We start from the raw sequence: 10,026 nt of genomic DNA, 5'->3' as shown, positions 1-10,026 counted from the left end.
CCTCTTATCTCATGTTTGATCTGGGTTTTTTAGTTGCGCTGTTGTTACATTTTGCATTTGTTTGTTGAGGATGTGTTAAGCAATTCAGAATAAAAGAAACCAGGGGTCCTTAAAAAAAAAAAAAAAAGGATTGAAGAGGGTCAGATTACCATAGGATAGGACAGTCAGGGAAGACTTTGTCCTTTAGTGGTGAGATCAGACTTTGCCTGGTGCTTGAAATGGTAGTATTTGGATAGAAGTTTATATAGAATTCCAGGTGAAGGAAACTGGGAGGGAAAAAAAAGGCGAGGGGAGGAAGGTAGTGGTAAAGAGATAGGGATTAGGATATTTTATTTGAGGAACAGTAAGCAGATTACGGTTTGATAAGGTTGGAGGGCATGGATGGTTACCAGGGGATTATTCTGTATGCATTATGTCTTTATATGTATTTAGCTCTGTTAGTTATGTAGGTTCCTCATCTATTTGTTATGTATTTAACTCTGGAGTAGAAGAATGCCCTGCAGTTGCAAGTGGGTGTCATTTGATGGACAACAGGGGAAATCTGTGCCCCTGGGATCAGGAAATATATGCTAAAGACTTTCTGAAACCCTGAAGCTCTTCCCATACATAGAGGTTTGCTTGTAAAATGGGAAATCTACTCATAGTAAATGAACATAATAAAGGCCAGTTTAGGCCTGTTCTTGAGTTTGGACCTACAAAGAGAACATCTTTGTTGAACAAGGTTTATGTGTACAAATACAACTTTTGTCATATTAGAATACTGTGTAATTGGCAGAAATTCTGTTTTCTGCAAGGAAATTCAAACTCATTAAATAAATGTTTAAACATTTTTTTTTTAAAGAAATATACTAGGTAATATGGAGAATGGTAAACGATGGGATCAGAAAAGTGACGGGGGCAGATCACGAAGGAGATTATAAGCTACACAGGCCATGCTTCAGAGTTTGTCATTTGGCTTTCGTTGTGTGGAAGCCTTTTTTTGAATAGTTACTTCATTCTGTTAACTGTTACACAGCTGGGCTGTGGGAACTGAGTATTTTGTTCTGATAACGCGATCCTGACTTCCGTCAAACTCAGCCATCTCTGATTTCCCATCCTGCGCGCCCATTTTTGTCATCCATTATCTACAAGGCTTTCTGGAAGCTGATGCAAAATTCAAATACTGGAATCCGTATTTACCCTACCAATTTAAAGTATAAAGAAATTTAAGAAAATAAACACAGGCTTACAAAATCATCGAGTGTACTAGAGAAAAGAGATCTAGACAGGACTTTCAGGAAGTAAAAGATGGCCAAACTGGAAATTTTATTTCTGCAGTAGATTTCTGTCACAGACAGGAGGGTGGGATGTCATGAGGGTACCACCGGAACTGTCATGTTCAAGACCCAACACCATAGCTAAATCTGGGCATTAGAAGCCTTTGCCACTGACACCTCATCGGACTTTCAACATTTTAATAGCTAATAATTGGGGATATAACCTTCTGTAAATAAGATCATTATCTCCACAACCTTGCCTGACAGACCAATCAGCAGGAAACTAGCATGCCTCACTTCTATCTTCCAAACATCAGCCAAGTGTTAAGAGAACTTAAATTTTATTTGGATTTAAAGAAAAATGTAAGACAATTTTTAAAACCTAGTCCACTCCCACTAACCTAGCCAAAAAGGAACTGGTGAGTTTATATTTTTTAGCATTACAGCTTCCTCAGTTCAGGAAGGCACACTGAGAACACAGTGGATTGATCCTGAGGGTCAATTTACATCCATCAACATAATCGAGAAAAGATTAATCTAGAAACCAAAGCATGAACATTACAAAGTCTGTTAATATAATTCACCGTATCAATTCTGAAAGTAAAAATTCAGATGTTACTCTCTCTAGAGTCTTTTTTTAAATTCCAGTATAGTTAAACGTATAGTTAAATATACAATGGTATATTAGTCTCATGTGTACAATATAGTGATTCAATAAATCCATACAACTCAGTGCTCATTATGGTAAGTGTACTCTTAATCTCTCTCATTTATTTCACCCAGCCCCCCACCCCCCTCCCCTCTGGCAGCCATCAGTTTGTTTTCTATAGCTGAGTCTGTTTTTTGGTTTGCTTTTTTTCTTTGTGTTGTTTCTTAAATTTCCCAGGCGAGTGAGATCATATGGTATCCGTCTTTCTCTGACTGACTTATTTCACTTGACATCCATCCATGTCATGGGAAATGGCAAGGTTCCACGGTTTTTATGGCTAAGTAATATTTCAATGTATATAGATACCATCTCTTCTTTATCCATTTATCTATCCATGGAAACTTGGGCTGCTTCTGTAATTTGGCTATTGTAAATAATTAATAAACATAGTGGTGCAAATGTCTTGTTGAAATGGTGTTTTAATATTCCTTTTTAAATGTTTATTCATTTCTGAGAGAGAGAGAGAGAGAGAGGGAGGGAGGGAGGGAGGGAGGGAGAGAAAGTGAGCAGGGGAGGCCAGGGAGTGAGGGAGACACAGAACTCAAAGCAGGCTCCAGGCTTTGTGTTGTCAGCACAGAGCCCAACGCGGGGCTCAAACTTACAAACTGAGAGAACATGACCTGAACCGAAGTTGGACTCTTCACCGACTGAGACACCCAGGTACCGCAATATCTTTGGATAAATACCCAGTAGTGGAATACTGGATTGTATGACATTTCTATTTTTAATTTTTTGAGGAACCTCCATACTGGTTTCCACAGAGGTTGCACCAGTTTGCATTCCCACCAACATTGCACGAAAGTTCCTTTTTCTCTACATCCTCACCCGCACTTGTTTCTTGTATTTTTTATTTTAGCTATTCTGACAGGTGTGAGGTGATATCTCCTTGTGGTTTTGATTTGCATTCTCTGATGATTAGTGATGTTGAGCATCTTTTCATGTTTCTTTGGACCATCTGTATGTCTGCTTTGGAGAAATGTCTGTTCATGTCTTCTGCCCACATTTTAATTGGATTATTTGTTCTTTTGGTATTGAGTTGTATAAGTTCTTTTTTTCCTTTCACCGATTTTTAAAAAATTTTTAATTTATTTATTTAAATTCAAGTTAGTTAACATACAGTGTAGTATTTTTTTAATGTTTATTTATTATTGAGAGAGAGAGAGAGCATGAACAGGGGAGGGGCAGAGAAGGGGGAGACACAGAATCCGAAGCAGGCTCCAGGCTCTGAGCTGTTAGCACAGAGCCCGACGTGGGGCTCGAACTCACAACCTGTGAGATCATGACCTGAGCCAAAGTTGGACATTAACTGACTGAGCCACCCAGGCACCCCAACATACAGTGTAGTATTGATTTCAGGAGTAGAGCCCAGTGATTCGTCACTTACATATAACACCCAGTGCTCATCCCAACAAGTACCCTCCTTAATGCCCATCACCCATTTAGCTCATCCCCCCCCCACCTCCCCTCTAGCCACCCTGTTTGTTTTCTGTATTTAAGCATCTCATGGTTTTTCCTCCATCTCTGTTTTTATCTTATTTTTCCTTCTCTTCCCCATGTTCATCTGCTGTGTTTTTTAAAATCTATGTGAGTGAAATCATATGATATTTGGCTTTCTCTAACTTATTTCGCTTAGCCGAATACCCTCCAGTTCATCCACATTGTTGCAAATGGCAAGATTTCATTCTTTTTTGATCACCAAGTAGTATACCATTGTTATTGTATAATTATATTATATTTATTATATATATATAACATAGATATTATTGTATAACATGTTATTGTATAATTATATTATATATTATATAATTATATATTATATATGTGTGTGTATATATGATATATTATAACATGTTATTGTATAATTATATATTATATAATTATATACTATATATGTGTGTGTGTGTATATGTATATATATATGTATATACATAATTTGAGGCCTCTTATTTGGTAGGGAGGCCTACCATTCATGCATCCTGTGTTCTGACTCTTCAGAGGGCTGCCCATTTCTGTCTAGCTTCATCCACAGCACTTAATACCTGAGGGCTGCTGAGAACAAAAAAAAAACAGGTGGGGAACAGCTTGCTGCAGTCAGTATGCTTTGGTTTGATCAGGAGAAAGAGCATAACCTGAGGCCTCTCCCTTGGAAGGGAGGGAGAAAGGTGGAGCATGCACCCAGCTCCATGCAATCCAGAAGGCTGTCTGAGGGACAGGTATCTGTTTTACCTGACTAGGGCACAGATGCGGAGTCAGCATACTTGGGATGCCTCCTGGCCATTGAGAACAAGGGAGAGAGGAAAGCTTGTTGCTATAGAATGAGACAACTTGCAGTCCCACAAACCTATACCAGAGGTAGTAAGAGATCACATACTTCTATAAAAGAAACCGGCAAACCTAACTGAGAAACTGTACACACAGGCCCAGAGAAGTTGCACCCCTCCTAAAAAAAGGTCTCAGAGTCTTCCAGAATCTCTTACCAGGCTTATTGGTAAGGGTCTTCTCCTAAATGAAGCCAGTCCATAAAGACTGGAGAAAGTGGTTGTCTTTTGAAATGCATGGATCTTAACACAAAGTTATGATACATATAAAGAAATAAGCATGGCCTAAACACAGGAGCAAAATAACCCCCCAGAAGTTGGTCCTAAAGAAATGCAGTTATATGACTAACTTAAAAATAATTCAAAATAATCATCATAAAGATGCTTTACATGCTCAAGAAAATGATGCATGAACAAAATAGGAACACCAACAAAGAGACAGAAATTATAAAAAAAGAATCAAAAAGAAATTTTAGGACAAAATAATATAATTGAGCTGAAAAATTTACTAGAAGGGTTCAACAGCTGACTTGATCAAGCAGAATAATCAATGCATTCAAAGATAGATCAATTAAAATTATACACTCAGAGAAATAAAAAGAAAAATGAAAAAAAAAGTGAAGAAAGCCTAAGGACTTATGGAATGACATAAAGTGGACCAATATATGCATTATGGGAGTCCCAGAGAAGAAAGGAAAGAGAAGGGGGCAGAAAGCTTATTTAAAGAAATAATGGCTAAAAACTTCCCAAGTTGGGCAGAAGAAAAGGATATCAGAATCAAGAAACTCTGTAGACTTCAACTAGGATGAATCCAAAGAAATCCACACTGAGACACTTTATAGTTGAGTCTTGAACAATGTGGGAATTGGGGGCACTGACTCCATCTTTTCAACATGCAGTCAAAAGAAATTCCATGTATAACTTTTGACTTCCTTTAACCTTAATAGCCTACTGTTGACCAGAAGCATTACTGATAACATAAATAGTGACTAACATATATGTTGTATGTTATCTGTATTATATACTGTATTCTTACAATGAAGTAAACTAGAGAAAAGAAAATGTTATTAGGAAAATTATCAGGAAGAGAAAATACATGTACAGTACTGTACTGCATTTGTAAAAAAAAAAAAATCTGTGTGTAAGTTGACCTGTACAGTTCAAGCCCATGTTGTTCAAGAGTCGACTATATAATCAAATTGTCAAAAGTCAAAGACAAAGAGTATTTTGAAAACAGCAAGAGACAAGCAGCTTGTCACGTATATGGGAAACCCCATAAGGCTCTCAGCAGATGCCTTGCAGGCCAGAAGGGAGTGGGATAATATATTCAACATGCTGAAAGAAAAAAAACATGCCAACCAAGAACTTCTATATCTGGCAAAACCATCCTTCACAAATGAAGGAGATGCAGAGACTTTCCCAGAAAAGCAAAAGCTGAGGGAGTTTATCACCACTAGACCTGCCTTACAAGGAATGCTAAAGAGAGTCCTTCAAGTTGAAATGAAAGGATGCTAAATAGTAACATAAAAGCATACGAGGGGCTCCTGGTTTGGCTCAGCTGGTGGAGCATGCAACTCTCGATCTCTACATCATGAGTTCAAGCCCCACGTTGGGCATAGATTACTTAAAAAAAAAAAAAAGCATATGAGGGGTGCCTGGCTGGCTCAGTTGGAAGAACTTGCAACTCTTGATTTCAGGTCCTGAGTTCGAGCCCCACATTGGGTGTAGAGATTGCTTAATAAATAAAACTTTAAAAAAGCATATGAAAGCATAAAGCTCACTGATAAGTTCACAGACAAATACAGCATACTATAAAACTGTGATGGTGGTGCAGAAATCACTGTATGGTTTAGAAGTTAAAAGAAGTATAAAAAAGCTGCAACTATTAAAATATGTTAATGGAGGCACAATATAAAAAGACACAATGTATGACATCAATAACAAGGTGAGGGGAGAAAGGTGAAAGTGTTGAGTATTTCTTTGCAAGTGAAATTAGGCAGTTGTTAGTTTAATATAGATAGCTATTTAAAAAATTTTTTAAGTGTTTATTTATTTTGGGGAGACAGAGAGACAGAGCACAAGCGGGGGAGAGGCAGACACAGAATCTGAAGCAGGCTCCAGGCTCCAAGCTGTCAGCACCGAGGCCAAAGCGGGGCTCGAACCCACGAAGTGCAGTATCTTGACCTGGGCTGAAGTCAGATACTTAACCAACTGAGCTACCCAGGCACCCCCAGATAGTTATAATTACAAGCTGTTTTATGTAAACCTCATAGTAACCACAAAGGAAATACTTATAGACTATACCCAAAAGATAATTTGAAAGGAATCAAATCATGACACTACAAAAAAATCAAGGAAGCACAAAGGAAGAGAGGAAAAGAGGGAGGAAAAAAAGCCGTAAGACAGGGGTGTCTAGGTGACTCAGTCAATTGGGCACCTGACTTTGGCTCAGGTCATGATCTCATGGTTGATGGGTTCGAGCCCCATGCCGGGCTCTGTGCTAACAGCTCAGAGCCTGGAGCCTGCTTGGGATTCTGTGCCTCCGTCTGTCTCTGCCCTTCCTCTGCTCGAGCTCTGTCTCTCTCTCAAAAAATAAATAAAAATGTTTTTAAAAAGCCATAAGACAAACAGAAAATGACTAACAAAATGATAATAGTCTTTCTCTATCAACAATTATTTTAGATATACATGGATTAAATTCCCCATTCAAAAGACACAGTGTGGCTGAACGTATAAACATAATCCAACTCTATGTTGTCTACAAGAGAGTAATTTTAGATTTAAGGACACACATAGGCTGAAAGTGAAGTATGGAAACAGACTTTCCATGCAAATGGTAACCAAAAGAAAGCAGGGGTGGCCATAATTGTATCAGACAAAATAGATTTTTAAAGTTTTTTTTAACTTTATTTATTCTTGAGAGAGAGAGAGAGAGAGAGAGAGAGAGAGAGAGAGAGAGAGAGATATGGACTGCAAGCAGGGGAGGAACAGAGAGAGAGGGAAACACAGAATCTGAAGCAGGCTCCAGGCTCTGAGCTGTCAGCACAGAGCCCAACGCGGGGCTCGAACTCACAAACCGTGAGATCATGACCTGAGCCAAAGTCAGATGTTCAACCAACTGAGACACCCAGGCGCCCCAGACAAAATAGATTTTAAGTCAACAAATGAAGGCCATAAAATATAAGGTGAAAAACACCTGAAAGCCTACTAGCTTGTGATAATAATTATTATTTTTTATGTATCTTTTAACACACATATGTAAATAACAGCGGTGTAGGTATGCCTTTTACACTTTTAACGGGAATTTCTTTTTACACAGGTTATGTATTAGTTTCTCCTCTGTACATACCTTCACAAGTTCCCACAGTCCCCTTGGGTAGAACATGTTAAAAATCGGGTGTACATATCCCCCTCCCAACACACACAGTTGCATTCAATTCCTATACCAAAAAAGTTTTAAGATCTCATCACGAATAAACAAATATTTACAACTAATGAGGAATATATCAAAGTAACAGTATACAATTATTTAATATAATCCAGTTTAAGAAATACAATACATAAAATAATTGTGCTTTGTTTTCTTGTAAGAACAGCTCAGCAAAATAAAATTCCAGTTTATTGTTGGAAAGCACTGTTTCACACACACTTCAAACAGGACAAACAATAAATAAACAGCAACTTCATAGACAAAAAAGGGGGAAAAAGAAATTTTATCTTGGCCCTTTTTCATTAAAATTTTTAAAGTTTATTTATTTTGAGAGACAGGCTGCATGGGGGAGGGGCAGAGAGAGAGAGAGAAAGAGAGAGAGAGAGAGAGAGAGAGAGAGAGAGAGAGAGAGAGAGACACTACCAAGCAGGTGCAGGGAAGCATCTCACCAACTGTAAGATCATGACCTGAACCCAAATCAAGAGCGGGAGGCTTGACCCACGGAGCCTCTCAGGCGCTGGTAAGTTTTGATTCTTTTCTCCTCCCTTGTTGCAGATTCCCGCTGTGGTTCTGGGGGGCTGGCAGAGCAAGAGGTCATCTGTGGGTGGCGCTCCCCACGATGGGACTCTCCACTCAAAGATGACCCTCTTTACATTTTCGGACTGGACGTGGGGGATGAAGAGGTCCTGGTGGCATTTTTTGTCGTTGTTTATCAAGTTTAACTTTCCCTTTTTCACTGTCTAGTCATCATCATCGATCTTCCGCTTCGTGGTGTCCACATCAGCATCCTCACCATCTTCCGCTGCCCGTGTGTCCGTAGCTGCCTCGGCCTCATCATCTTCCTCTCCATCCTCTTGCCTCACCTCGGCCCTCCACCTCCTTTCCCTCCTCCCCTTCTTTGTCTTCCTCATCTACCTCATCGTCGGCCTCCTGCTCCTGATTTTCCTCATTAGTGTTCCCATCAGCAGGTGCAGCTCTTCCCTTCTCCACCTCCTCCACAACTTCCTTCTTCTTCTGTAAGTCCTTGGTGGCGATATCGGAGCTGGGGTCCACGGCCGTGCCTGAAATGATGGGGCATGCAAGCGAGAGTTGGAGGACCATCATGGAGCAGGCATGCGCCCGAGGTGGGAGAGCGGGTTACCCGAACAATGCAAAGATGGCTTTTCAGAGCAGCCCATGGGGCCATGAAATGGCTTTGAATCCCTTTAAAAACTACCTTTTCATCTTTCCTCCTCTCTGAACTTCCCACATTCCTGAATTTTATTCACCATGCCCTTGTTTTCCATTGTCTTCCACTTAAGCACAAAATATCATTGTTTTTCTTCCTTTTTAAAATTTAAAGTTTTTTTAACATTTATTTATTTTTGAGACAGAGAGAGACAGAGCATGAACGGGGGAGGGGCAGAGAGAGAGGGAGACACAGAATCGGAAGCAGGCTCCAGGCTCCGAGCCATCAGCCCAGAGCCCGATGCGGGGCTCGAACTCACGGACCGTGAGATCGTGACCTGAGCGAAGTCGGACGCTCAACCGACTAAGCCACCCAGACGCCCCTCCTTTTTAAAATTTTATGAATGAAACATCCTGCAGATATATTTCTATGGCTCAATGCTCATGTTATGATAGATTCAGTAACTTTCACTGCTATGTACTATTCTGATGTAAAGGTACTCCAGACCTAATTGTTCACCCTACTTTTGATGGGTGTGTTTCATTTCTAGATTTGTTACTGCAATATTAATGAGAGCATTGCTACTGTGTTTGATGACAGGGAAAGCATTTTAAGAATTTGTGGCTGTGATTAAGGCACTTAGGGGGAAGCAAAAGACGGACTTTTGGAAGAGGAACAACAACAAAAAAGGTCAAACAAACAAACGTTTTTCTCCCCAGGAACACTGAGGAGTTTCTTCTGAAATTGTGTTAGAAAAGGAATTTTATCTTCTTCCCTAACAGTATAACCATTAGCTCTTTATCTTTGTTTCTTTTTTTTTTTATATGAAATTTATTGACAAATTAGTTTCCATACAACACCCAGTGCTCATCCCAAAAGGTGCCCTCCTCAATACCCATCACCCACCCACTCCTCCCTCCCACCCCCCATCAACCCTCAGTTTGTTCTCAGTTTTTAAGAGTCTCTTATGCTTTGGCTCTCTCCCACTCTAACCTGTTTTTTTTTTTTTTTCTTCCCTTCCCCCATGGGTTCCTGTTAAGTTTCTCAGGATCCACATAAGAGTGAAACCATATGGTATCTGTCTTTCTCTGTATGGCTTATTTCACTTAGCATCACACTCTCCAGTTCCATCCACGTTGCTACAA

At 39.6% G+C, this 10,026-nt stretch overlaps 1 pseudogene; it reads right to left on the bottom strand.

Moving 5' to 3' along the window:
- Positions 1-8,051: 8,051 nt before the first annotated feature.
- LOC101100524 lies at positions 8,052-9,043 on the bottom strand (annotated as a pseudogene).
- Between the last annotated feature and the right edge of the window lie 983 nt (positions 9,044-10,026).

The sequence above is a fragment of the Felis catus genome, chromosome E2 (genome assembly GCF_018350175.1).
Source record: "Felis catus isolate Fca126 chromosome E2, F.catus_Fca126_mat1.0, whole genome shotgun sequence".
NCBI lineage: Eukaryota > Metazoa > Chordata > Mammalia > Carnivora > Felidae > Felis > Felis catus.
This window is presented reverse-complemented; position numbering and strand designations above follow the sequence as displayed.